This window comes from Lissotriton helveticus, chromosome 5_1 (assembly GCF_964261635.1).
Source record: "Lissotriton helveticus chromosome 5_1, aLisHel1.1, whole genome shotgun sequence".
Classification (NCBI taxonomy): domain Eukaryota; kingdom Metazoa; phylum Chordata; class Amphibia; order Caudata; family Salamandridae; genus Lissotriton; species Lissotriton helveticus.
In genome coordinates, this window is record NC_136065.1 from 122,021,944 (window position 1) to 122,027,002 (window position 5,059).

Below are 5,059 nucleotides of genomic sequence, written 5' to 3' on the forward strand. Positions count from 1 at the left end.
TGCATTTTCATCTTAGGTCACAATATTCCTACGAGGGTTTCCAGGCAGTAATCACACTCAAAGATGGCGACCCTTTTTAGCCGTAGATGATCCCACTCACCCCTTGCTTCGTTCTTGCGAACATCGCGAGACTCACTTTGCGACGTCACACGGCATTAGGACCGGGCAGTTTAAATATTTTCCATACACTCTAGTACCGATGTAGCAGTACGGGCATGACGGTACACTGTATCGGTCACATCTCAAGTAAGTGGACTTATGCTTGCCTATCCTGTTAGACTGGGACAGATACCACCCTTAATTATGTAGATTAGCAGGACTATGGACGGCTTTAATCTATCAGATACAAGCTGTTTGCTGCTAGACGTTAACCGCCATGAAAATATAATTGGAGACTAGTTTCCCATGCCGGCCTATTTAGCAAAAGTAATGTTAACCTGTTGATCATTGCGTTTATACTGCAATCTAGCATATAGCATGGGAATTTTGAAGCACTATTTTCATTCTTTCCTTGCTGGCCCTGACAGATAGGATTACATCATTGCCGTTTGGTCTCATCCCGCTCTCCAGCAGGCTTTCTCCTACGTCTGGTGTTATACAGAGAAGCAGATACACCATCCAACCGACTATTAGCAGGTACATACACAGGGACATTTCTATGGATCATAAAGCCACTCATGCACAGCTTGTTATTAATCGCGTGTTTTGCACAAAATTTACCCCACATTTAGCATATGTTTCTGCGCTAACCTCTGATGACAAACAGCCCCATCCTAACATCTAGCACGATCCCTTCACGGCGCTTCTCCACTCCACAGGTGCATACACCTCGTTGACGCCTTTCAGTAGGTATATTCATAGTATATTTTATTTGTTCAAGTAGCCATTCCTGCATATAACGCTAGCAACTGTACAATCTGTAAAAAAACTTGCCCTTGTTGCAGCATCCACTCCTGAACGAATTTCTGCGGGCACAGAGCCGACAGCAACTGCATCATTCATATAGGCAAGCCACAAGTAGGTATTGTCTGCATTTATAGCGTTACCGCAGTAAGCTTTACCTCACGGCAGTACAAATGCTTATATCCTGTATTACCTCCACTCTTTGGTAGAATTGTGTCCATTTCGACAGTACCTGAGCTTGGGGGAGTGTCTGCAATTGACGGCTTTACTCCGTGCCATTCTGCACTATCAGACCGTCATTTGAAAAGTTCACTGCACAGGTACTATAATACATAATTGGTGAATTTTTGTCATCACAGGCTCTCAGCCCAGATTAATTAGTCCATGTTCTCACATGTTTTCCACCAGACTTCATTCCTGCGGTAGAACTGTATCCTGTGCCCCCACTATGATTCTGCATATATCCACCATAGACTTATAAGCCCTGAAGTTATATAAGGTAGGATATACACCATTTTAGTACATTTAAGCCATAGGCCAATAGCCCACGGAAGCCCTTGGTTATTAACCTATAGTCACTTACATTCAGACTCCACATATATTAAAGACTCATGGTTAGTATGAAAATGAAATATGGCAAATCAGACAATATCGAGAGAAATGAAATCTAATGTATTTTGCATGCTATTGTAATTTGCATGTTTGTATATATGTAAATAACATTTGTATATTTGTAGATAGTAATTTTTAATGTTAGAGTATGTAAGTATCTAGGGCAGAGAGCTTTAGGAGCAAGGAGAGAGCGCTCATTTATCAGATTAACAGAATAAAATGAGTACAATATAGATATAACTGCTGTCACATGTTGCATGATATAGATTGTTCTAGTGCTGAGTAGAATTAATTGAGTATTTTCTACCGTTTTAGTATCAAACCGACATAACAGAATACAAAACTCCTGATGAAGGCCAGCCGCCGAAACGCGTTGGATCTAGTTTTGTAATGGGCAAAAATATGCTATTGCAGTTTTGTAATTATATAAGAAGTGTATCAATTGTTATGTAAATATATGTAAAAGTGATTTATTGTAAAAATTGTTTCAAAAAGTGTGAAAAAAAGCCAAAAAATAATAACCATTAAATAGAAGTTTTTCAAACTCATATATCACGGCATTTCAATTTATATCCCCCTGCAATATGTGATAGAGTATTAGAAGCATACACATAACCCGGTGTGCAGGTCCATTTCTTCTAAAAAAATTGTATTATCCCTACTAGGGTTTATCCTTTTAGGTAGGGGCCCCTTTTCTTTCCAAAAATAAGTAAACGAGTAGGTCACCAGCAAGCCTTGGAAGCGGTAAGTTGAGCATAAAGTAACTTTGATGTCCTGTGGTCCCAGGGAATGAGGTTGTTGCTTGCATCATCATGGAAGGCAGGGCTACAGTTCCCACAATGCAGTAGACCATCTGGATTTGGTAAATCCCTCAGAGGGCCCAATCGCCAGTGATTCTTTGGATCGGTAGAGTTATTTTACCTGCAGTTTTCAGATGACTAGTGCCACTAATCTAGGGGAGCCTTTGGGTGCTTCAGGCTTCCACTGGGTTCCATCTGTCTAGGGCTACCGAGTGATAGCCTATCATGAGTCTCAAGCATGCAGTTCTAGAAGCATTCCCACAAGTGTAGGGAATCCCTCTTTTGCTTCATGAAAGTCCTGTTGTCACTGACAAAGGTAACTTAGAACGGGGCTTCTGGTGTCAGTGGTGTCCATTAAATCCTAGATGTAGAGGAGTTAGGGGTATGAGACCAAGTAGGCAATGGGCTGCTAGTTCCTGACCACATCTGTGGGTTGCCTTTTTGTTCCCAGAAACCTGTATTCTGTCACTTCTCAAGATGCAGAAATCAAATTTTAGTGTACAGACTAGGCTGTCCATCCTGGAGGTGTTGCAAGCCTTCTGGGGCGTACACCTCCATGACTATCTACTTTTCTGAATAACATTCCCCAATCTCTTAGTCCCATCTAACAGTCCCCCTACCCCCCTCCCCCTATTTGCAACATAACCACAACAATATGTTACGCATTCTTGCCCCATCCACCCCCCTCCCACTGAAGCAGCCCCAACTTGCCAGAATTGTCTACCCCCCTCCTCCCATCCCACCCAACAAAAACAACATAATCACCCCATTGAGATAGTCCAACATAGGGGAATACCCACAGGGGGACAGCAATAGACAGTCACACAGCCACTGTCCCTCCTCAAGCCCCGGAACCTGTGCGACCTCTGGGCTTCGTCTGAGGAGGGGCAGTGGGGCCTGGAATACGTTACCACTGGGATGTTGTAAACGTCAGTGGGCAATAAGCTATGGAATGCCTCCAGCCCCGTAGACTTCCCGGGAGACTCCAACAGTTCGTGCGGTTGTCGTGGAATGTGATCCGGTTTCCAGATTCTGTTTTTCAAGCGTCTTCATCTGTCACCCGTGCGTCATCGCGGCGTGCCGGATTACGATCATTCCCTCCTCGTTGTGAACGTTTCAATGAGCACAGATAATCCTCCACTTGTTGCGGGTTCGTGAAAAAGCGTTGTTTCCTTTGATGCGTCACCCGGAGCCTCGAAGGGTATAGTAATGCATAGTCAATTTGTGCTGCACGGAGCTTCTTCTTTACCTCTACGAACTAGCGCCGTTCTTCTTGGAGTAGGGGTGTAAAATCCAGGAATATCGAAAAGGCCACTCCATCATACACCAAGTTCCGTTGGGTGCGTGCAGCACGCAATGCCACATCTCGATCGCGATAATTTAGTAGGCGTGCAATTATGGGCCGAGGTGGGGCTCCAGGTTTTGGTTTGGGCCCAAGAGACCGAAGTGCCCGTTCGACTATGAATTGCGTAGAGAAAGCTTCCGATCCAATGGACGTCAAGAGCAGTTTTTCTATATAGTCCTCCATACGCCCAGTGTTTGTGGATTTCGGTATGCCTGTCACACGTATGTTATTGCGTCGCCTGCGGGCTTCTAAATCCTCTTTTTTCGCAGCAATGACCCGCAGCAGATTGTCCATGCTTGCTAATTGCGTAGTGTGACCGGCCGTTACGTCATCAGCATCAGAGATGCGGCTTTCCGCCTCCTTCAGCCGTTCTTCATGTTGATCCACTTTGTGCACTATGGCGTCCATTCTGGAGGACATCCGGTCCGCCTTGTCCACCACAGTAGCGAACCCTTGTCGTATCTCCTGTAAAATTTGGCGCATATCGAGGTCCGGAGACGCTGCTCCATTGCACGCCACAACTGTGTCATGTGCCTCAGCTTCCGTCTGGGTATTTTTAGGGAGACCCTTCTTGGCTACTTCAAAAGTAAGTTTTGGCTGCCGATTATCTGGTTTACCCATGGTGCCACTAGGATAATAGCAAATCGCAACTGCACAGTCAGCGCGTAGCGCGGTCTTCCCGTGTGAAGTGCGATGTCGCCGTTCAGCGCCGCTTAACTGAAGTGGCTATGTATGAGGTAGCTCTGTCTCCCAGCAAGTAGGTCTCATGTACACTGCTGCGGTCGTACTATATCTCAATGGTCATCTGCGGCGTCACCAGAGATGCACACACACATATCAGAAAGTCTGCCGATCATATCTGAACCATCATGCAACCATAACTCAAGGGCCGTAGTAATGATAGTCCACTTCTACCTTCTTACTGCGATGTGGCGACAAAATGTGTTTTGCAGCCTCTGTGGCACCTGGGAGATGGCATCCGTTGTGGTGGCAATGACGCCAGTGCGTTTTGCTCAAATTCGCTGGCCAGTGCCTTTATTGCCACCAGAAACAGCCCAAGCCCGCACTTGGGCCTTGTAGTACGAAAGTGGTATGTCCCGGCTAGTTGGGGGCAAAGACTGGTGGCTGGGCCTTTCGCGTACCGCGTACTACCGAGGCCTCTCTGGTGGACTGCCTGCGATATTTGTGGGTATGCCAGAGGGGAAAGCTGCCACCTCGTCTGCCTCGGGGATGTTGCCAGTCAGCATGGGGGTGCGTGCCCTGGCTGTCCACACTCGCTATGTCGCAACAAGCCACCCGTACCTTCCCGGGCGATCCAGCACCACAGCCGCGCTACACGTTTCCAGCAAGTTGGGCCTACCGCCCTCGTGGCAAGCCTCGGAGTTTCCTGCTTCATGCC

General features: G+C 46.4%; 1 long non-coding RNA gene across 2 annotated transcripts; it reads left to right on the plus strand.

Moving 5' to 3' along the window:
- The first annotated feature begins 216 nt into the window (after positions 1–216).
- On the plus strand, positions 217–1,943 carry LOC144753012 (uncharacterized). Of its 2 annotated transcripts, none has more exons than XR_013594169.1 (7): positions 217–246; positions 528–636; positions 732–849; positions 945–1,017; positions 1,113–1,223; positions 1,312–1,402; positions 1,831–1,943. It is a non-coding gene; the product is annotated as an uncharacterized LOC144753012 (long non-coding RNA). The 2 variants fall into 2 exon arrangements; XR_013594168.1 differs by having other exon boundaries at positions 732–845.
- The last annotated feature ends 3,116 nt before the right edge of the window (positions 1,944–5,059 follow it).